A 25,138-nucleotide genomic window follows, 5' to 3' on the forward strand; every position below is an offset into this window, starting at 1 on the left:
TATCATTGTGACCCAAATACTTGACAAGAACAATTAAAGGGAGGAAAATTTTATTTGGGGCTCATGGTTTCAGAAGTTTTTCCAACAAGGGATGACTCCATTGCTCTAGGCCCAGGGTGAGGCAGCACATCATGCGGGGAGGGCTCAGGGAGGAAAGCTTCTCAGCTCATGGGGCGGAGGATCAGGAAGCATAGAGAAAGCATCACAGGGAATATATACCCTTATGGGGCATGCCCCTAGTGATCCACCTACTCAAGTCATGCCCCACCTGTCTATAGTTATCACCCAGTCTATTTAAACAAGGATGAGCTGAATAGGTTATAACTCTCATAATCTAATTATTGCACCTCTGAATATTCTTGTATTAGCAGGAGCTTTTGGAGGACACGTCATATCCAAAGCATAATAGGCTCCTGTATCTCCACCTCCTTTTCAGAATTGATTACCCTGTGTTTCAAAAAGTTAGACAATTTGCTTAAGATCTCACAAAGCTTTTACTGATGGTGAAATATCTAGCATTGTAGAACATTCTCATAGGTCATAGAGACTTGATGTAATCAAATATTTGTTGGGTTTCACCTACTGCAAATGTGAAGGCTTCTGTGTGAGTGATCCTGGACTTGTACTTCTCTATATTTTCTTATAAAAATTCATTTACTAGCCACAGTGGACTGAATCTATTGGGTTTTTCAGTTACATCCAATTCTACTATATTCAGATCCATCTTCAAGATCTATGAAAAAAGATTTCAGAAATGTGGGAGTGGTGAGAAACCATGCATTACAAACCTAAGTAACTTTGGCAGATTCACCTTAGGGACTTTCTTAGAAAAGGAATTTTCTGTGGGATAAAAAGTATTTTGACATGGAAATATCTTAATACCTCTGTAAGGTTGTCAGTTTTTCTTAGGGGAATTTCAGTATCAAGATAAATTACAGTTTTGCCTTTTTTTCAGGTTTCAAAATGAAGGTTGCAAAGGCAGCAAATAGCTGGTGACTAGAAATGTGATAAATTTGCTCAGTGTTAGTTGTAACTATATAAAACATACTCAAAATTTTGCAGTACCTATCTTGAGAAAAAATGTGTGTAATCAGGAAATAAATGAAGCTGTGTGGATTGATGGCTACTCAAGGCTCTGACTGCTAAAAATTACTAGCTGTGTGATCTGAGTCAAGTTATTAAACCTTGTGTGTCTGTTTCATTTTAATTTAAATGAGACTAATAATAAAGCATACATGTTTGGGTGAGGATTACATGATGACACTGGTCATATAAAGCTTTTAGGCAAAACAGTAAGTGTTCAATTAGTGTTGGTTAGTATTAATTAGTTACAGTATTGTTGATTAATCTGCATATCAATTTATGGTAGAAAATTCACTTGCAAATAGTAAATGTTCAATTAGTGCTGGATACTATTAATTAGTTATAGTATTATTGATTCATCTATTATAATTTATGGTACAAAACTCACTAATTACTATTAGTTACATCAGATTGAGTACCAATCTTTGAATCTGTTTGAAGCAGCAGTTATTAGTTGCTCATCCAGAGATGCATAGTATCTGTTTACTCCGTCTTCCCTGGAAACAGAAACCAGTTGTCGGGAGCTGCTCTGGACAGGAGCTATGTACCCACCTTTAAGTCCTGAGTAAAGAGGTACTGAACTGGTGTTGCACCAATTGCAATGAAATTTGGACTTTACCTTCACAGATAACAAAGGTGCAGCTCCAGGAGTGAGTGTCACCTGATGGGGTTGAATTATATACCCATTTGTTTGTTGTAAATCTACCCTTTGCCCTTTTTTTTTTTTTTTTTTTTGGATAGAATGTTCCATGAATTAGCTCCCTGCATTAATAAAACCCAGGTTATGTGCTCCTTCTCTTTCTTGCCTTCCTTGCCCCCCTTGTGGGAGCTGCGGCTGAGGAATGGTCACTGAACCCAAAGAAAAAGGTAATTTCTGTGTCTGTGTCTTTATTTAGTCAGCCCAAATTCACTTGGAGTGACTGATTGATTTAGTCCTGTGTCCCTGCAACCAATTCTATCTAGGTTGGCAAGATGTTCAGGTATGAGACCATACATTCTAGGTAAAGCCTTTTATGTAAACTCTGGGCTATGAGATAGATGTTTAAATAATTTAGGATACTGGGAAGATTGCTTAAAGGGAAATCCCTCAACTAGAAAGTGCTCTGTTTTTCTTACATCTCTTTTTTATTCTGTTTATTGCCTGAAAAGAAACAAGGATATTGAAGTGTAATTTTGAAACCTTAAAGTTGGAAGCCTTCATTTAAAATAGCAGAGCAGAAAGGAGAATACTGACTTGGCAGAACTCTATCTGGACAGACATTGCCTACCTCCTAACTTCTAGAGAAAAATGGTAAAAACAAACAAAAGAAAAACTTTCACTGTGTGTAAAGCTCAGTCATTTCAATGTGTATTATGAGTAGCTGTATTAAATTTTTAAGCAACATATTACACTACAGGGGAGTTTTGAAAATATGGGTTCTTAGCTCCAAACATTTTTACTCAGTAGGTCTTGGGTAAGGCCAGGGATAGACAGGTTTGGAGCTATTACAGGGTAATGCTAGGTTTCTGTGCTGTGAGAATTTCATTCAAAGGATATGAGTTAGCGTTTTTTTTTTTTTTCAATTCCAGAAGGACAATTCCTGTGAAGAGAGAGAGAGAGCGAGAGAGCGAGAGCGAGAGCGAGAGAGAGAGAGAGAGAGAGAGGTGCAGAGAGACAGACAGACAACAAATGAACTAGTGTGTAGGCCTCATGCATACTTCACTCAAGGAGGAATATCACTTAAAATGCCCATTCCATTACCAGTGTGTCAGTGTCACATTTCCATGAAGAAAATTTATCCTTGGAAGGAAAAGGGCATGAATGGGTAGGTTTTTAAAGGTTTTATGAGATAGAGGTTCGGCAGGGAAGAAAAGCAAGTTATCATTTCTTGAAAATAATGGGATAATCCTGAAGTCATAAAATCGATTGGAAGAAGTAAAACTTTAACCAAAGAATTTATTTAATGTAGTTAGTTTGTGGTTATCAACAGAGCCAGAGGACAAACTGATTAAGTCATCTCAATACTATGGTAGTACGTACTCAATGAAGGTAGATTTCAGATTGAATTTGCCAAGATTAGAGCTTATGGCATGCTTACGTTAAAAAGAACATAACTGACTATCCACGGCCCAGTATAATAATATTCTTAACAACCATTTGTGCACTGATGTTTCTTGGTATGAATTGGAGAATATGTCCCCATGGCCAACATTATACATGAATGTGATACATGAAATCTAAGAACTCAGCTAGTCCCACCATGGTAGTTTCATTCAGCATGATCAAAAAGCCATTAGCCATCGTGATGAAACCTTTTCTGTGAACAAGGTCTGTGAGGGCCAGAATTACCAGCAATTCATTCTTCATTACCGCTCTTTCTTAAAAGTAGAAACCCACTTAGCTCATATTTTAACAGTATGTCTCTCTACGAGGGTGGCTGCAGTGAGATCCTGAGAGTCAGAAAGTGTGCTATGGTGCTTTGGATCCATTTTGATACTTTCTAAATCTGAGCTCCATTGCTGCAAGGTCAATTTTCTTTACTACTCTATAGTTTCTACCTAGAGTGGGACACAAAAGTCTATTTTTGTCATCTATTCTGAAGAGATGAAAATCTAAGGTGATATCACTCCACTCCACGTGGAAAATAAAAAGCGTATGATACATCTTTGAGAGGCAAGCTTGTCCTTTCCTCTTTGACAATCACTTTCCCAGCTTTCATGGCTGGGCTGAGTGCTGTCACCCTTCTTAGGTTTGACTGCTTTTCTGAATCTGAAGCACTTGTGGGCCCTTCGGGATGAAAGACACTTTCCTTGCTAAGTGCCAGCCATTTTTATTTTTATTATTGTTATTAAGTCAATTCCCAAAGTCATATCTCCACTAACATGGCATTTTCAAAAATGACATATTGCAGCGGTGTACTGGGAAATGCTGTTCAGCTGGCTTTCTGATGCCAACCTCATAAGTATTGCTTTCATGGTGGTACTTTGGGGAATGGCACTTCTCTTTGGTGGCTCAATAGGCCCACAGGTAGAAAGCTATTAAGGGAATAATGATGGGCAAAAGCAGGTGGCAGATACTTTATGACAGGCTCATCTTCCATCTAAGGCATCTGTTGTTTAAGCATGTACATAGTCACTGTACATAAAGACTGGCTCTCGAGAATAATGCAGAGGGATGATATTCAAACACATTCTTTGAGAACCATTAGAGTAATTGGTTCAAAATGCACTGTGTCAGTAGGCATCAATTCCAAGAAATATGCCAAGTTTGTAAAAGCATGTCTTTTCTGTTTAATTTCCAGAGGGAATTTATGTAATGCCTTTTCATTAGAGGATGGTGAAATCCACAGTGCACATACACCAGAAATTAGGCAACTGTACAGGATGAGAATCTAGGGAACAAAGTCATCCAGATTTTCTTCGCACTGAGACAAATCATGATTACCCGCCAAAGATGTAACTCTCAAAATATTCATTTGATGGTAATGATTGCTAACTTAAGTAGGAAAATGTATTTTGTAGAAGATTTCCGTTATCTATGCATTGGTTTGGGCATGATGTAATTTAGTACCCTCGTATAAAATAATTGAGAAGAGGCTGTTTTCACTTTTTTCTCCATTGCATCTGGTAAATGTTGTCTATCTTAGAGAAGGGACTAAAAAGAAATGGTAGATGAGTTAAAGGTAGAGTGATTAGTCTCAGTGTAGGCTTAATTTTAGAAGCAATTAGTGTACATTCCCAGCACCATTTCTGTGGCCATAATTTATCAAATAGCATAGAATTGGTTAGGGACTCCTTTAGGAGTTAAATACATTTCATCAGGAATTATATCTAGATATAGCATAATGACCTCATAAAGCTAGATGGTGAGCAGTTTGACTGGTAATTGTCATGTGTATGCTATGCAGCCCAGCCCAACTCAAACAGGGCCTTAAAGAAGGACTCAAAGTGGAGCTCTTTGATTTTGATTGAGCCATAGAAAATTAAGGGTTGTGTTCCTGGTGTTTTATCTGTGCTAAACACTGATGAAAATAACTGTTTTTTTTAACATTTGAATCAAATGGGGTATAATTTCTCATTTTTCCAAGTGTACAGGTTGCAGAATCACATTGGTTATATGGCCACGTATATACATACAGCAATACTAGTGTCTATTTTATTCTGCTGCCCTTCCTATCCCCCCTTCCCCTCCCCTCCCCTCCCATCACCTCTCTCTACCCAATCTAATGTGACACATTTCTCTTTTTTTTTCCCTCTCACATCATCGAAAATAACTCTTTTTAAAAATGAGGGCAGAGTAGATGTATATTATTTCACATTTTTTGTCTTTAAATAATAGTAAACACAGCCCAGGTAGTCTTTCTTAAGAGAAAAAATAGAAGGAAAAGAGAATTTGATCATAAATTCCTTATAGAAAACTTGAATCTCTGTTACTAAGTTTGGATTTGATAGTCGTTGTTAGTGAGGTCTAGAGCTACTATGTCTGCTGTTGTTGAGAAATCACCCCTGAAATTTTTTATGTTTTTTATTGGTAAATTACAATTATACATAATAGCGGAATTCACTGTGACATATTTGCATATGCACATATCATAAGTGGTCAATCTAATTCCCCAGAACTTCCCCTATCCCTCCCCTTCTCCCTTGTCCTGATGCCCTTTCTTTATTCTATGAGGCTTCCTTCTATTTTTCTGAAAATAATTGCTGCATTATAATTTTGCAAAGAGTGGTATTCATGGTGGTGGTGTATTTAGGACAGAGCATAATGTCATCATTTTTTCCCCCAGTGCCTCCCCTTGTTCCCTTGCATCCTGAATAACTAGTTTCTAACCACCATTTTTAAAACATTGGCCTTTGCAGAAAAGATAAAATGGAACCTATGTATTTGATTTGAAAAAGAAGAAAATATTATCTATTATCTATTCAGAATATATTATCTATTAAGAATAATTGTAGAACTCAGGACAACATGTCTGAACATTTATGCAAGGTAACCCATGCTTGATCTTCCCAGATTGGAGTTTTCTTATCTTTTCTGATCTAGGCCAGAGAAGCATCATGACCTGATGGTGCATCTAACATCCTCATTTGAGTCAATAAATGTGACAATGCCAGATAAAAGCAACAACCTGTAAATAATTTTACTTAATCATTCATGCTTTTGAGAAGCCAAAATCCTTCTGGTCTCTTCATTAGTTACAACAATTGATAAAAATTGAATCTATTTAAGCACAAAATCAAACTGAAACCCAAAGTTATGATTGTAATTGATTAAATGTACCAGCATTCACAGTTCTAGATTAGCCAAACTGTCCCTTTCATCACCCTTCAGTGGGCAGGAATCCAGAAATCAGTTGGAAATACTGATTGTGTCAAATCTGGACTTGTGCAGATTATCCAATGAGCAACAAAAGTTGAAATTCCTATGATGTAGGAACAACAAGTGGAAATAACTAGCTCTTTATTACTAAGTTAAATATGAAAATGATTTATTTCTATTCTTATTTAGGTTCAATAGAAATGATTACAATATTTTTATAGGGGTTATGCTGAGAAAATAATATATTCAAAAAGGCATGTATATTTGGGCTAGATTGAAATAGAGTATTTAGAAATAGATTTTCTCTGTTTAATGAGCAATAAAGAGCTACTAATTGCTATACTAATGTATAGCACATTTTTCTGAAGAGATTCAGAATGGTAAATCCTATGAAAGGTTGTGATCAGAACAGTCCTTTGCATAATGTGAATTAATCATGTATGTGTGTTTCTTAAAATCTTGTAAAACTGAAGAGATAGGAAACTTGGGGGGTTAACCTATGGGGAGAAAGAAAGGATTGTTTAGAGAAGTTATGGGGAATTAGAAGTACGTGAAGAATCTGGAGCGAGATGTAGAAATGTTGGAAGATTCCTTGTGTGTTGCTGTGGTTTCTGGTGAGAACAGTGCTCAAACATGGGAATAACAATCTTGATGACAAAAGTTTCCTCCAAGTTTCTGAATTTCAAATTTCCATCTAAAGGATTGAATTAAAAGCTTAATTCCTTTTTCCTCAGTGTTTGAACTGCTTTGGGCTGTGTTTCACTGGCTAGATTCCCCTCCTCTAAGGCTCTCTGGTGGGTGGGGTGGGTTGTGGCCATTTTAGATATGCTAAAGAGAAGAGATCAAATTCTTTATTACAATTAAATTGATCTGGCTTCAAAATGAATTTTGTGTCTAATATAATCCTCTTTTAATTTTTGTCTTTTGAGAAAACATAGACATTTAGTTTTATTTGTACATGCTTTGAGGTACTCTAATGGATGGATTTTCCTATGAGAAAAAAATAAGCTATAGATAAACACATTCGTCATTGTTGGTAAGTGAATTCTACATTTATAGGTTGCTAAAATCATGGTTTTGAATGAATATATTAACTCTACTGAAAAAATCAAAGATCGCAATTCTACTAAAGTTAAATTTATTACACTTTTAGGCAAGCCTTTAAAATAGCTGTGATCTCCCATTTAATTTGTATTATATAGTAGATAATGTTGCTACTTTTTGTTCCTCTTAAATGACAATGTGCTATCTGCTGGCATTTGCAGCCTGCTACTTTAATATGCATAAATCCCATTATGCTCCATGGTTGATGCTTTTAAGATGAGATGGAAACTTTCTTGACCTATTTGTTGATTTATTTTAGCAACTGAGAAGGTATCAAACCATTGAAGTTCGATCCTATTAATCTTTGCTTGCTTTCTCTTTTTTTCTCTGTAATTTTTATTCTTAAAGCTAAAAAGGAAAGAGTGCTACCAAGTATGAATATAATAGAAAATGTTTCAAATTGGATATAAATCACAGTTTGGCATTGGTATAATGAATAACCATTCTAAAATACATTTATTTGACTTGCTTGAAAGCTCCTATATCATCTTAATGTAGAAGTTTTTAGGTCTAAGTTTATCTTTCTTTTCAAACAAGGGTTTATACATCTGATAAATAGCATTCAGTGTTACTTTTGGGAAAAGGAAGCATGCATTTTGATAAATAGATTCCAGTTTTTCAAGAAAATAATTGGTTAAATGTGAGGATATGGCTTATTTTGTTTTTATGTTAGAATAAACTGATGATTGGGTAAATGTACTAAATTTGGTCTTTTGCTTACATACTTTGTGAACACTTATTTATTTTGGAAAAATTTGGCAACGATATTTGCAAAGAATTGTTTGTATTTAAAATACTGTTTTCTTTATTAGAATACAAATCTGATGGGCATCAAATGGTGATTAAGATACTAATGCTTTGTAAAAATTACTTTTATAAGTATGACAATAAAATGATAAAACATTTTAAAATCATTTATTTGAATTAAAATAGAATTATAGCCCTAGTTCAGGTTGTCTACCTTATCTGAAAAAAATGTCTAAATATAGATTTGACTTTTTAGTGTCCCTAGCATTATTTGTACTTTAAAAAATTAATTCTCAAAAATTATAATTTTATAGTTATTCATTCATCAGCTTGTTTAATCAGTAGACATTTATCAATCATATCCTGTTTTAGTTATCTATTTCTACATAACAAATTAACCCCAAACATAACAGCTTAAACAATATTTATTACCGCACACAATTCCTGAGGGCCAGGAATCTGAAGGAAAGATAGTTCTTGTTTAAGATCTCTCACAAGACTGCAGTCAAGATACCATCTGGGACTGCAGTCACCTGAGGGCTTTACTGGACTAGAGGATCCAGTCCTTTCTCAAGTGGCTATTTGTAGGTGACTTTAGTTTCTCTGTATGAAGGGCTGCTCCCAACATGTCAATTGTCCTTTCACGGATGAAATGGTCTGAGAGAAAGAGAAGAGACCTAAAACAAAAGCTTCCTCTTGTAACCTAATCTCAGAAGTAATATTCATTCTTTCTACTTTCTATTTTCTATTGGCCACACAGTCCAACCCTGGTGGGGACGGTATGAAGTTTGGGATCATTGGGAGTCACATTCAAGGCTTGTTTCTGCATTGATGTGCTCCCGATAATATAAGATACATATATGGACACATTCTTAAGATTTATTTGTGTGTGTCAGACAAAAAATTCAGCTTCAGTATTTTTTTAATACTTCCAGCACAAAAACACTGAATTAAAAATTAATTTCCTTTTGGATAAATACCAAGGAGTGAGATAGCTTGATCATATGGTGCTTCCATTCCCAGTCATTTGAGGAATCTCCATGCTGATTGTAGAGTGGTTGTACTACTTTGCAGTCCTATCAACAATGCGTAAGTGTACCTTCCCCCCACATTCTTGCCATCACTAATTATTATTTTTGTTTTTGATTATTTCCATTCTAACTAGAGTGAGAAAAAAATCTGTAGTTTTGATTTGCATTTTCCTTACTCCTAAAGATTTTGAACATTTTTTTTTTTTAATATTTGCTGGCCATTTGTATTTCTTCTTTTGAAAAATGTTTGTTTAGTTATTTCTTTTTTCCATTTTTTAATTGGGTTGCTTTTGTGGTGTTAATTTTCTGAGTTCCACATACATTCTGGATATTAATCTTCCCATTGGAAGGGTAGCTGGCAAAAATTTTCTCCCATTCTGTAGGCTCTTTCTTCATGCTCTTGTTTCCTTTGTGTGAAGAAACTTTCTAATTTAAAGCCATTCCACGTATTGATTCTTGGTTTTCTTACTTTTTTTAAACTTATTTTTTAGTTGTAGTTGAACATAATATCTTTATTTTATTTGTGTGGTGCTGAGGATCAAACCCAGGGCCTCCCATGTGGGAGGCCAGCGCTCTACCACTGAGCTACAACCCCAGCCCTTGGTTTTGTTTCTTATAGCTTCTTAAGGAAGTTGGTGCCTGTGCCTATGTGTTGTGCCTATTCTTTATTCTAGCCATTTTAGTGTTTCTGGTCTAATTCCTAGGTCTTTGATCTGCTTTGAGTTGATTTTTTGTTCAGGGTAAGAAATCAGAATCTAGTTTCATTTTCTACATATGGATATCCAGTTTTTTACATATGGATAACCATTTGTTAAAAGGCTATATTTTCTCCAATGTATCTTTTTTGTAACTTTGTCAAGAATCAGATGACTGTATGTGAATATGTCTGGGTGTCATCTATTCTATTCCATTGGTCTTAATATCTATTTTTATACCAATACAACACTTGGGTTTTTTTTTTTCCATTTTTTTCCCACCACACTGTTTTTGTACTATAACTCTGTAGAATAATTGAGACCAGATATTGTGATGCCACACTCTTATTGTTCAGTTTTGCTTTGGCTATTCTGAGTCTTTTATTCTTACATATGATTTTTTAGGGTTATTTTTTTTCTAGATAAAATGATTGGATACAGATAATGTGGCATATATACACAATGGAGTTTTATTTGGCCATAAAGAATAAAATTATAGCTGGGTATGGTGATGCATCCCTATCATCCCAGTGACTCAGTAGGTTAAGGCAAGATTATTGCAAATTAAAGATCAGCCTCAACAACTTGGTGAGGACTTGTCACAAAAAATAAAAATGAAAAAATGAAAACTGGGGATGTGGCTCAGTGGTAAAGTGACCCTGAGTTCATAATAACATAAAAAAGAAAGAAAGAGAAGGAAAGAAAGAAAGAAAGAAAGAAAGAAAGAAAGAAAGAAAGAAAGAAAGAAAGAAAGAAAGAAAGACAGACTATGAAATTATAGAATTTGCTGGTAAATGGATGGGGAATTGGAGAACATCATGATAAATTATATAAGCCAAAGTCAGAAACTTTAATGTTTTTTCTTTCATACACAAGTTAGAAATAAGGAATTTAAAAGAAAGGTGGGGGATTTCATGAAAACAGAAGAGAGAACAATGGAGAAGCGGAAGAGGAATGAAGAGGAGGGGAAAGTGCTGGGAAGAAAGGAACAGAAGAATGAAATGAAGCAAACTATGTCATGTGCGTGCATGAACATCTCACAATGAATTCCAATTCGATGTATAAGATACCAATTAAAAACAATTCAATAAAAATCAGTTTCCTTATAAAAATTCACATTTAAAGGAATACTATGGGCATAATTTAGGATAGATCTTTAGGAATTAATTTAGAACCAAAAAACCCCCCTATTTTTTAAACACCAGCCCAGACAAGTCAATTAAGTGAAAGGCTCATTGAGACATGGAAGAAGCCGTGTCTATAGGCAGCACTTAATTTCTTAGACTTCGAGAGCGAATTTACTCAGATTCTTCCAACCCCAATTTAAAACCTTTTAATACTTTAATCAACTATGCAAATTTAAATACTTATGAATTCATACACACAAAAAATGAGGGTTTTTTTTGTAGAATTTTTAGGCAAAGATAATAGTAGTGTGAATTTTGGTTGAGAAAATGAAATGAGGTACCTCAGCTAAACAACAGGACAAATTCATAGTTCTTCCACCTTTCACTATAATCTGGTCTTTAAGGGTTTGGATGGTACACACCCACTGAGGAGGGCAGTAATCTGAGATCACCCATTCAGATGCTTATCTCATCTGGAAATAATCCTCAGGGACACACTCAGAAATAATATTTAAATCAGCATCCATGGCCAAAGTACTATACAAAATAACCATCACATTGACATAAAATTCTAACTTCAATATTATTTTCCTTCAAATATATAAAGTATTACTTTATTGCCTTAATATATTTATTTTTATCAAAAATACAAATGTAAAACTAACTTTTAATTATCGGTTATCTTCTTTGGAGATTTTCAAAATCTTCTCTTTCACTTTGATATTCTAAATATGGCCATTCTCATGTTCATGGGTAGATTTTTCATTCTCTTTCAATGTTGACACATTTTTTAGACACTTCAATCTAAGGTCTTTTCTTTCTTTAATTCTGTAAAATTCATCTTCATTACTTCAATATTTTAACTGCTCTGCATTTGTATCTTCTTTTATATATATATATATATATATAAATCTCCTGTTATCCAAAATTAGAATTTCCATTTTCACCATCCAAGTTTCTTGGCTTTGTTTATTTTTGTTTGTGTTATTTCTCTGTGTGGAAAAGTTTCTGTAGATGTCTTAAACTACAGCTGATATGAGTCTTGGATAAATTCCCTGTAGTGCTTCTGGAAATTGAGAGTATTGTGGCTTTGTGAAGAGCTGCAAACAGGCCATTTTCTGTTCATCATCTCCCTGTCTACCAAGAAGGCTACATGAGATACTTTCTTGTCACCTCCCTGGTTTTGATGGAGGGAGGGGGATATCTTCTTCACTTATCTTAAAGTATATGAGTCTATAAAATGGACTTTCAGTAGAATAACATTTCCTTCTTGCAATTAGTGTGGTTCCTTATAAAGCCTTTGTTTAAATGCCATCTGATGGGATAAATGATGCCGGGAGCCAGTACATGGGCCATTCTTGATTTCACCGAGCACATGAGTTAATAAACTATCTGAATTTTAAAAGGACTTACTTCTTTTCAAATAGAATCTGCCACATCTTTCCATTGCTTTGGTATTCTGCTTCTTCCCAGAAAGTTTCTCAATATGATCCTCTAGCTGATTTATTTATTTCATTAGTGGTGTCCATCATACTATTTTCCCCATCTTTAGTGTTCTCTTTGTTCAACTATTATTTTATACCTAATAATGACTTTAATGATATCTTATTCTTTTTGTATAAATACATTTTCATATCTCCTTATTATAATATACTATAAATAATATATTCATCATTCTTATTTTAAGTCTTAGTCCATCTTTTTAAATAATTTTAATCCATGCTGAATTTCTCAAATTTCAAAAGTCCATAGTTGCTTTTCTTTTAAGCTGTTGTGTTCCTTAATTATTTAGCTATTTAAAAAAATATTTTTTAGTTGTAGTTGGACACAATACCTTTATTGTATTTATTTATTGATTGATTTATTTTTATGTGGCTCTGAGGATTGAACTCAGGGCCTCGCACATGCAAGGTGAGTGCTCTATAGCTGACCATAACCCCTTCCTGCGTTCAGCTATTTTTATTTAAGGATATTTGCAACTATTTACAAGAGGGTCAAAGACCAGGTAAGCATATCAGTCCTAAGGAATTTAAGGAGATTGAGGTTATTTACCCTGGAATATATGATTCCAAACCTATACAACTACTGTTAGTAGTTCCTATTTGCTCCTACTCTGCTAGATAATTTCCTTGTTTAGGGTTTTGCATTTAGACTCATAGATAGACACAGTACATGAGGAAGTATATCTTCTTGGTTTGTTATTCCACGGCTCTGAAGTAAATATCTGAGGGTAGCTGGTTTTGAGGGTAGATGGTAGAATCTTTCGTCATCTTATTTGAACTTTTGTTTAGCCTTGATTAGACCTCTGCAAACCTCCATCAGCATTCTGGGATATTTCTTGCTAGTAATGCCTGGGGTGATGATTTAGGTAGTAATTGTTCCCAGGTAACGTAAGGGAGAGACAAGAGCAGGACTTTAGTGTTGTCCTCCGATATATTTTTCAACTTCTCTGGTTATCTTACCATCCAAGTTGCAACTACTAAACATCCTCTTCTCCTTTCTCCCAACAAAGCTGTTTAAGAAGCTTTTCCCCATGGGTTTATGTCCCTGTCTTTTTCTAGTTCGTTGAATTTATATGTCCTTCTAAAAGTTATAGTTTCTCAAAGGCTGATTTTGGGGAGAGAGCCAGTAGCCACACTAGTTTGCCATCTTGCCAAGAATCACATATTATAACACTTTAGAATTCAGTCACACATTAGAGAAAGAATATTCTGAAAGGAGGCAAGATGGCGCATTAGAGCATAACAGTGTTTCTCATCACTTGGCTACTTGGGTTTCGAGCAGTGGGAACACTGCTTCTCCCTGAGGTAGGTAAAGAAAAGAATTGCACTAATATTCAATATTGGACAGAGAGCCTTAGAAAAATAGAAAGTTTAGGTACATTAAACAAGAAAAAGGTACAAAATTAGAGATAAGTGGCTTGCTAGAGCAGATGCAATTAGTACACAAGGACAGAAAAAGCTGAGAAATAATACTATGAACAGGCTTAACCTAGAAAATCCTGAGACTGGAGGGGCAGCCTGCCACAGCCAATCAAAGTCTGTTTGACTCATTGGATGGGTCTATAAAAGATACCCTGAGTTTAACAATCATCCACAGGGAATCGAGCCAGATGTTGTGTTGGGACAACCATGCAGCAGTGCCAAGGGAACTGGGAACTCAGAAACTGAGTTCACAGCTTCTCTGTGTGATATTATAGAGCCTAGCAAAGACTTAACTGAGCCTAGCAAATTGGGGAAAATCACATTGAGAGCATTTTCCCTGGGGGAATACAAGCTAAGGAGACCAGGCAGAACCTGGCACCCTTCAATTCTTTGGCAGCTCCCAGGGGCACACAAGGCCAGCTACAGTGGGTCAGCAATTTTGAATGGGTGGGTGTGCTGGTACCCAGTACTTGCCAACTACTTAACCAGCCGATTTGCTCTCAGCCCATCATGTGCTCCTAGTCTGACAATCACATGGCACTTGGCACTGCTTGGCCCTCCGTGGGTGGTCTGTAATTTGTCCCTTGGCTTACTGCTTATCACTTGGCAAATGGCTACTGACCACCAGAGGCCATAAAGGGCAGTATATGTGTGCAACAGAAGCAGTGAAGGATAAGTTTCTTAGCCCCAGGAGTGGAACCCTGGAAGACTCCCTAAGTTCATTCTCCCAAGTAGATTGGCATCTACTGGGCTCTAGAGGTGTGTTGATTGAATACCACCAGACAACTTACCAAGCAATAAAACACCTGGAACTTAACTAAACCTAAGTCCCAAACCTGGGAACTCCACCCATGGGAACTCCTCTCACTGAACCCAGTAGGGAACACATCCTAGGAGCAGAGCTCACAGCTCCTCATATCTCACCCACACCACACTGCCAAGAATGGAAGTTGAGAAGTCTTAAACCCCAACTTGAATCTTGGTGAGCAACACAATATAAAGGAAGGACTCAACACCCATGGCATGTACTCCATGGAACATTTTCTAAAATACACCACATTTTTAGGCCACAAAGCAACTCTTAGAATATAGGCGATTATCTCTATTTTTGTATTTGCTATCAAATTACAATGGAATAAAATTAGAAATCAATGATAAGACAAAAAGCAGAAACTATTCTAACACCTGGAGACTAATACACTATTGAATGATGAATGGATAGCAGAAGAAATAAGAAGAGAAATTTAAAAATATCTAGTAAATGACAATAGTGACACAACATACTCAAATCTCTGGGACACTATGAAGGAGGTTCTAAGAGGAAAGTTCTTAGCGTTGAGATAATTCATTAAAAGAATATAAGGTCATCAAATAAATAATTTAACATGACATCTAAAGGCCCTAGAAAAAGAACAAATCAACACCAAAGTCAATGGAAGACAGGAAATAATAAAATCAGAGCCTAAATCAATGAAATTGAAACAAAAGACAATTCAAAAAAATCAAACCAAAAATTGGTTCTTTGAAAGAATACACAAAATTGGTAAACCCTTTGCTAACTAACTAAAAGCAAGAGAGAAATATTTTGTCAAAATTTATGAAAAAAATGGGAGTATCATCATAGGTACTACTAAAATACAGAAGATAATTAAACTATTTTGAAAATTTATACTCCAACAAGCTAGTAAATCTTGAAGACATTGACAAATTTCTAGAGACATGTGACCTACAAAATTAAACCAGGAGGTTATAAAAAATTTTAATAGATCAGTTTCAAGTAATGAAGTTGAAGAAGCCATCAAAAGTCTACCAACAAAGGTAAGTCCAGGACTGGATGGATTAACATCCAAGTTCTACTAGGTCTTTAAAGAAGAACTAATTCCAATCTTCCTCAAATTAGTCCATGAAATAGAAAAGTAGGGAGCTTTTCCAAGCACATTTTATGAAGCTAGTATCACCTTGATACCAAAACCAAGGACACACAATGGAAAGAAAATTTCAGACCAATATTCTTGTTAAACATAGATGCAAAAATTCTCAATAAAATACTAGCAAATAAAAAAAAATTAAAAAGATAGTGCATCATGATCAAGTGGGTTTCATATCAGAATTGAAATTTATTAAGATTGGTTCAATTTACTGAAATCAATAAATGTAATATATCACATAAATAGGCTTAAAGAATCACATGATTATCTCAATAAATGCAGAGAAAGCATTTCACAAAACACAACATCCATTCATGTTAAAACTAGAAAAACTAGGGATAGACGGAACACACCTCAACACTGTTAAAGCTATATATGCTAAACCCAAGGCCAACATCAATCTAAATGGAGAAAAATTGAAAGCATTCACTCTACAAACTGGAGCAAGACAAGGATGCCCTCTTTCACCACTTCTATTCAATATAGTTCTTGAAATCTTAGCCAGAGAAATTAGGAAAAGAAAGAAATTAAAGGAATACAAATAGGAAAAGAAGAGCTCAAATTTTCCTATTTGCTGATGACATGATTCTATATTTAGAAGACCAAAAATAAAAATAAAAAGAAAACTTCTAAAACTCATAAACAAATTCAGCAAAGTAGCAGGGTATAAAATTAACACCTATAAATTAATTGTGTTCCTATACCACAATAATGAACCAACTAAAAGATAAATTAGGAAAACTATTCCATTCACAATAGCCTCAAAGAAAATAAAATACTTGGGAATCAACAAAAGAGGTGAAAGACCTCTACAATAAAAACTACAGAACATAAAGAAAGAAATTGAAGAAGATGTTAGAAGTTGAAAAGATCTCCCATGTTCTTATATAGGCAGAATTAATATTGTCAAAATTGCCATACTTCCAAAATGATTATACAGATTTAAAGCAATTCCTATTAAAATTCCAATGATATTCTTCATAGAAATTTAAAAAGCAGTCATAAAATTCATTTAGAAAAATAAGGGGCCCAGAGTAGCCAAAGAAATCCTTAGTGAGAAAAGTAGGAGGCATCACAATACCAGACCTTAAATTATACTACAGAGCCATAGGAACAAAAACTGCATATTATTGGCACCAAAACAGACACGGAGACCAGTGGAACAGAATAGAGGACACAGAGACAAACCCACATAAATACAGTTATCTCATACTAGACAAAGGTGCCATAACATACATTGGAGAAAACATAGCCTCTTCAACAAATGGTGCTGAGAAAACTGGAAATCTATATGTAGCAGGATGAAATTGAACCCCTGTCTCTCACCCTGCACAAAACTCAACTCAAAGTGAATCAAGAACCTAGACATTAGACCAGAGACGTTGTGCCTAGTAGAAGAAAATGTAGGCACTCTTCATTATGTTGTTTTAGGAATCAAATTCCTCAATGAAATTCCTAGACTGCAGGAAGTAAAATCAATAATCAATAAATGAGATGGCATAAGACTAAAAAGCTTCTTCACAGGAAAGGAAACCATCAAGAGTGAAAAGAGAGAGCCTACAGAATGGGAAAAAGTCTTTGCCATGTGTGCCTGAGATAGGGCATTAATTTCTAGTATATACAAAGAACTCAAGTAACTTTACACCAGAAATGCAAATAACTCAATAAATGTGAAAAGGAACTGAACAGACCCTTCTCCAAAGAAGACATAAGATTGTTCAACAAATATATGAAAAAATGTTCAATATCTCTAGCAATTAGAGAAATGCAAATCAAAACTCCACTGAGATTTGTAGTTTCTCACTCCAGTCAGAATGGCAATTACTAAGAATACAAGTAACAATAAATATTGGTGAGGATGTGGAGAAAAAGATACACTCATACATTGCTGATGGGACTGCAAAGTGGGGAAACCACTATTGAAAGCAGTATGGAAATTCCTGAGAAAACTTGGAATGGAAACACCATTTGACCAGTTATCCCACTCCTCTGTTTATGCCCAAAGGACTTAAAACCAGCATACTACAATGATGCAGCTACATCGATGTATATAGCATCTCAGTTCACAATAACCAAACTATGGGACTAACCTAGGTGCCCTTCAACAGATGAATGGATAAAGAATATGTGATATAAAAAATGTGATATATACTCAATGGGATATCACTCAGCCATAAAGAAGAATGACTTTATGACATTTACAAGTAAATGAATGGATCTAAAGACCATCATGTTAAATGAAATAAGCCAATCCCCAAAAACCAAAGGTGGAATATTTTCATTGATAGTGGAATCTAAACCATATTAAGAGGTTGGGGGAGGAAGAGTAGTTCAGTTAATTAGACAAAGGGGAATAAAGGGAAGGAAGAGAACATGAATAGGAAAGGCAGTGAGATGAATCTGACACATTTTTTCTATGTACATATGAAAAAAACCTAAACAAATCACACCATCATGTACATCCACAAGAATAGAGTCCTAGTTAGAATAAGATATAAATATGCACATATAATTTTATAAAAACAGAGTCTACTGTCATTTATAGAAGAAACAATAAAATAGAGAGAAAGAAAGAAAGAAAGAAAGACAAACTGATATATAGAAAGAGGTTAAGTAATTTGTCCAAAGTCAGTTACTAAGGGATGAAGGGATGAAGGGAAGCCCAGGCAACCTTGTTTCAACCCAGCCTATATTATTCTGCTAAAATAAAATATAAATTTAAAATATATGTTTTTAAAAACCTCAAAAAAAGAGAATATTTCTCCATAGAATAGTTAAGAAACTAGGCTTTGAGTAGTCAAAGATTGGTCATGGTTCAGCAATCAGTCTGAGGTAGAGCAAAATATATGGTCTATCTCTCTAGATTCTTGTGCTGGAGTTGTTCCACTAACCATTGACACATTGCCTTAAATTCTCTGGGCTTTAGCTACATGAACTGTACATTCATATGCATATTTTTTTAGAGAGAGAGAGAGAGAGAGAGAGAGAGAGAGAGAGAGAGAGAGAGAGAATTTTTTTTAATATTTATTTTTTAGTTTTCAGCAGACACAACATCTTTGTTTTTGTCTGTGGTGCTGAGGATCGAACCCAGGCCACATGCATGCCAGGCAAGCGCGCTACCGCTTGAGCCACATCCCAGCCCAAATATGAATATTAATAGGCAAGCTCTTCTTGATCTTTTTTGCCTAAATGTCTATTTCTACTATTGTATTGAAAGCCAGGTTTCTAGAAACTTCCACTGTGAAGGCCATCAATTTTCAAAGAATTGACTTGGATTACTAGAATCAGCATGATTGGGAGAAAGTTCTGGCACAATGAAATATTACTCAGCCATAAATAAGAATGACTCTTCTTAGAGAAGAACATTAAGGTGATGTGCCTGTAAGTGTGTAAAAGAAATGACTAAATTATTTTAATCAGTGATTCCTATTCCTGTCTCCAGGTGAACTCTTTTAACTTTCAGTGTAAGTTTTGCAAATGATTTTGAAATGCTTTAAATCAAATTCTTTAAATGCTACTACTTAAAATAGAGATTTGGGGTAGCACAACCATGCTCCTATAGCTTTGACACATATCTTGCAATTCAATGTGTCTGGACTGGAACATGCCAACTTTAGGAAAAGGAAGGACTTCACTCTCATACTTCACAAAACCAGATGTGAGTATATTTTTTTTTGACAGCTGTGGATTTTTTTTAAATAGAAAGTCACAGAAATTCAGATGACTATCATGAGAGTAAAATTTGACTGCAACTGTATCCTTTATTAACTGTGTTCTTTAATTCTTTATTGGCCATAAAAATTTTTAGTTTCATGAATTTGTTTAGTTGCTTTTTGAGATCTCCTCTCCCTTCCCTTCCCCTCCCCTCTCTTTCCTCTTCTCTCCTTTCCCAGTCCTGGAGTTTCATGTACATAGGCTCAAAAGAGATACGTGCTATAGGCCAAACCATTATAGGCAACAGAAAAGCAGATTTCTCAAGGCATCCGTGACGTTGTTAAAATATAAAAATGAAAACAATACTACAAGAATGCTCTCAGCAAAGACCTAAATGCTCAGTATAAGGCTAAGTTAAAGAGAGTACCAAGTCCGACAGATTTCCTCTTAAACCATGACTCTCATACTCATTTGCCATATATCTTAAATGAATTATTCCAGGTTTTCCTTTATCTGTAAAATGGGGATAATGATACCTTTTGGAATTATAAGGAGGAAATGAAGTTTGTATGTAAACCGCCTCATATATCTACCTTAATAAATGGCTTTCATAATAAGTACTCAATAAGTGGCTTTAATAATAAAGACATTGAGAAGGTCTGTCAGAAGGTACTCATAACATTATTTTTCTAATTGAGAATTTAATTCATCTTTGTTTTATTTCCAATTTTATTAATATAAGGATCTAGGGATAAGATCTTTATAGGGCTAAGAACTTTTGTATGGTATCTGATATAAAGCATATTTATTATAATCACTTTTTAGAAATGTCTTAATTTAAGATTGATTTCCTACTTTCACCAAATGGTTGTTTAATGTAAAAAGTTTTGATATTTCCAGATGTACAGACCTTTTGATTTGGGGCTTTTGTTATTAATTTATAATTTTATCGAATTCTGAGTTGAGCGTTTGTCTTATTTCAGCTTTATCAGTGACCTTTTAAGGACCAATGCTCAGTTTTAGTGGATTTTGAATCTATTATCTACTGTGTCTTTAAGAAGATATATTCTTTATTTATTCACAGTGTGTGTACGGGGGTGGGGGCTGGATGTCTTTTGGCTTTTCTGTGTACCCTGAAAACTGTAGTAAGAATTATAGAAATCAAACTGAATTTGCTGAATTCTCCGTGGATGATGGTCTCTCTGTTAATGGTGGAGCATTATCACCAAACACAAGACGGGTATGAGCCAACTGACAGCAGTACTCAAAATATTGTGAACTGCAATCACCTTTAGCACGGGGTAGTTGATCATGATGTTCCAAGAATTGAACGAGATGGGTGGTGTTCTAAAGCTTACGTTTTCTGTGTGAGTGAAAAAGTCCTCAGCATGATAAACAGAAGATTGACTTGAATCACTTTATAGGGAGTGAAAGCTTCTCAACCAATTTCCAGACTGGAGTCAATTCACAGACCTAGAGCCTGTTTAATAGATAAATGCTGAGTCCTCTTTACTATAAGTAAGAATCCTTAATTTATACTGTTAATCTTCCTGCCATCCTTCCTAAATAGACCTGTGACCATTTGTTAGATGATTATACATTACTGAGAGTGTAACAATCAGACTGCTTGGTGACGAGTGGACCGTGGATTTTGCTCACATAAATTCTAGAGACACAGAACTCTCTCTGGGTCTCCAAGGGAGCTTAGGGATTTAGGAAGAATATGTTTTCAATGGAATTTTGTCTTAGGTTTGTCTCACGTTGGACTCATTGCGTCCCTGAACTTATACTGTGGTTATTCCCAAGGTTCCAGTAGGAATAATTGAAGTTGATATACTCACAAAGTGGCAGAATTCCCACATGAGGAATTCTGACAGTTGGAGTAGGAACTATTATGGTAGGCAAGACCAAGTGGAAGCCAGTAGAACTACCACTGGTGATGGTTAATTTCAGATGTTAACCTGTGTGGGTGGGCCACAGTGATCAGATATTTACATACATTATTCTGGATGTTGTTTTGGCATGAGATTAACATTTAAATCAGTGAACTCTCAGTAAAGCTTGAGTTTCCCTGAAGATTTTGGATTTGCTAAGCTTCCATAATAATGTGAACCAATTCCTTAAAATCTCTTTCTCTTTCTGTTGAGAAATATATATCCATTCCTCAATTTATGATGATATTACATCCTAAAAGAAACATTATAAATTGAAAATATTGTAATTCAAAAATTCATTCAATACATCTAGCCTACTGAACATCATAGCTCAGCAACACAGCATACTCTATAGAGTATTCCTTGTTTGCCCTTTTGATCATGTAGCTGATTTGGAGCTGTGGCTTTCTGTCACTGCCTAGCATCAGGAAAAGATCAAAATTCAAAGTTTGTTGTATGATTTCTACCAAATACATATCACTTTTGCACTATCATAAAGTTGAAAAAATCATAAGTTGAACCATTTTATATTAGAACTTGTCTCTCTATGTGTATATGTGTTTGTTTCTCAGTCATCCTTTGTTACTCACAGAGAGCTGATTCCAGGACCCCTCAGATACCCAAATCTGCAGATGCTCAAGTCCCTTTGATAAAATAGTGTGTTTTTCCATAAAATCGAAACAATTCTTTCATATACTTTCAATCGCTATCTAAATTACCTATGATACTTAATATAATGTAAATGCTTTGTAAATAGTTGTTAAATGGTATTGTTTAGGGAATAATGACAAATAAAAACAGTTGTGCATGTTCAGTATAGAAACAGTTCACAACCACCGTAAGCCTAACTGCAGTTTATGATCTGTAGTTGGTTGAATCTGCAGACGCAGAACTCACAGATATGGAGGGCTCACGGCATACACTGTATACACACACATCTTATGAAGTCTGTTTCTTTGGAGAATCCATTATCTGTACCTTCTAATATAGTTAAATGAAAGCATTATCACATTCCTGAAAGTATAGATTGGTGCCAATATCCAGGCCTTGAAAGATGTTCCCATCACTTTTCATTCAACTTGCCTATTGGCCTGTGCAGAAGATAGATGGAAGTCACAAACAGCAGATTATTCTAAGGTTCATAAGGTAAGGACTCCAATTGTAATTGCTTATCCAGATTTTTTTTCCTATATCATATCAACATATCTCCTGATATTTAATATGGAATTTTGGTATCTGGCAAATACTTTGTGGTACCTGCTGGTAAAGACTATCGGAGGCTGTTTGCTTTTCGCTGGCAGAACCAAACTTGCATCTTCAATGTCTTGCTCCAGATCTGTATCAACTCTCCAGCTCTGTGTCAGCACATGGCCTGCATATTTGAAGTAACATATATCTCACTGGGGTGAACTACTGACTCTTTCACCAAGTAACTGAAAAATGAAAAGTTTTATCCACAGTAAGTGAAGACTGTAACAGTCCTTGTCTTCTGTGACACTCATGGCATATTATCCTAGTAAAATGCAGTGGTGTGTGAAGTGTCTATGGCAGTTAGAAATGCTATGTAGAACCTTTAGCATGTCTTTAAAAGTGAATCAGCAAAGACCAATAGAATTTTGGACACAGTATTGTATCCTCTGCATATACCTAATCTTTTCTTGAGAGACACCTGCAAGCCTAAGAAATGAGTGAATGCTTGGTTATTTACCTGAATAGAACAAAAATTAAGTTATCCCACTATGAACTATCCATAAATTGGGTATGCACAGCTTCTATCCACCATCAAATAGAAGTGGCATATATACAAAATGTGGCTTGAGTAAGTCTTGAAGTTGTCGGGAAATTGCATAAGCAAGTGGCCTCGATGCCCGTGATCTTACAACAGGCTACCTTGTCTCCTCTCCCTGTTTCTACTTGAGTCTGATTAAGACATCCTTCAGCTACAGTCCTCAATCCCTTTCTGAAGTCTCCCTGAAGGACAGATAATAAATATTTTTGTTTATTCTGACTGGAGGGAGAAACACTTCAAGAAACAATTCAAACTAGTTTATGTTTGATGTCCAGGGACCAATTAGAACATTGGTGAGAAGGAGATAACGGGAAAAATATGTGGGTTGTCTACTCTCACTAGGCAAGTAATGTGATTAATATTCTAGGTCCCATGGGAGTGTTCATCAAAGATAAATCTCAATCAAGTACAGAATTACCAGTCTTATTAGATATATAGCCAAGCCCAATCTGTGGACAGAGTTGGGCTATTGAGATCCATGTTTTTTCTTGTCTAATAGGTTCATTCACAAAATATTTATGACTCAAGAATGTGCTTGTATATGGACCTCTACTGAATTCATCCAGTCTGAAAACTATGACATTCTCCATCTTTATAATTTTACCAGTGAATGAAAATTAAACAAATGGAGTCATATAGTATGTAAGCATTGAAGTTGCCTTTTTATCATATGACTGTGCAATTCATCTACATTTTTCTGTGTGTTGATAGTTTCTTTCTATGTTTGTATTTCATGGTATGTTTCTATATTCATTGCCTTTGAAGGATATTTAGTTTGATTCCAGTTTGAGACTCTTATAAGTACAGCTACAATTTATGTATAGGTATTTGTGTGAAATTTTTATCATAAATGCTCAGGAATGTGAGTGCTGGGTCATGTGGTGGGTTAATTTTATATTTAAATTTGAATGGACCACTGAGTGCTCAAATATCTAGATGTTTCTGTGAGTGTGTTTTTGGAGGAGTTTAAAATTTAAATTAGTAGACTGAGTTAAGCAGATTGCCCTCTTTAATTCAGTGAGCCTTATCCAATTAGTTGCAGTCCTGAATAGAACAAAAATGCTGACCTTCCCTTGAGTAACAGAGATTTTCTTCTGCCTGACTTATTTTGAACTGGATATTGGTTTTTACCTACTTTCAAACTCAAACTGAAATGTCAGCTCTTCCTGGGTTTGGAATCTGCCAGTCTTTAGATGGGAACTATAGTATCAGTTTTCCTGGGTCTTCTGCTTGCTCACTTGTCTAGATCATTGTAGTTGTCAGCCTGCTTCATCATGTAGGCCAGTTTCTCAATCAATCTCTCTATAACTCTGTAACTGTAATTATATAATTTGCCAGGAGAACCTTCACACATATAGAAAATGTATATTTAACTTTTAAAAACCTGATAGAATGATTTCCAGAGTGATTATTCTATTTAACTATACTATAATTATGAGAGACCCAGTTTCTGTGAATCCTTTTTGGAATTTAGTACTATTAATATTTTTTATTTTCATGTATCTAATAGATGTGTTATAGGAACTTTTAATATTTTAAATCCCTGATGAGTAATGATGTTGAATATCTTTTTCCTTTTTTTTTTTTTTTTTTGGTACCAGGCTTGAACTCAGGGGCACTCAACCACTGAGCCACATCCCCAGCCCTATTTTTGTATTTTATTTAGAGACAGGGTCTCATTAAGTTGCTTAGCACCTCCCTTTTGCTGAAGCTGGCTTTGAACTTGGGATCCTCCTGCCTCAGCCTCCCAAGTGGCTGGGATTATAGGCATGCACCATTATGCCTGGCCTGAACATCTTTTTGTGTATTTATTTTCCATGTGG

General features: G+C 35.2%; 1 long non-coding RNA gene across 1 annotated transcript; it reads left to right on the forward strand.

The window, feature by feature from the left end:
- Window positions 1-1,840: 1,840 nt before the first annotated feature.
- LOC124104229 (uncharacterized) lies at window positions 1,841-23,956 on the forward strand. Its single transcript, XR_006855383.1, has 3 exons — window positions 1,841-1,950; window positions 22,861-22,985; window positions 23,815-23,956. It is a non-coding gene; the product is annotated as an uncharacterized LOC124104229 (long non-coding RNA).
- The last annotated feature ends 1,182 nt before the right edge of the window (window positions 23,957-25,138 follow it).

The sequence above is a fragment of the Marmota monax genome, unplaced genomic scaffold (genome assembly GCF_021218885.2).
Source record: "Marmota monax isolate L192 unplaced genomic scaffold, Marmota_monax_Labrador192_F-V1.1 WCK01_AAM20220418_F8-fsc00001, whole genome shotgun sequence".
Classification (NCBI taxonomy): domain Eukaryota; kingdom Metazoa; phylum Chordata; class Mammalia; order Rodentia; family Sciuridae; genus Marmota; species Marmota monax.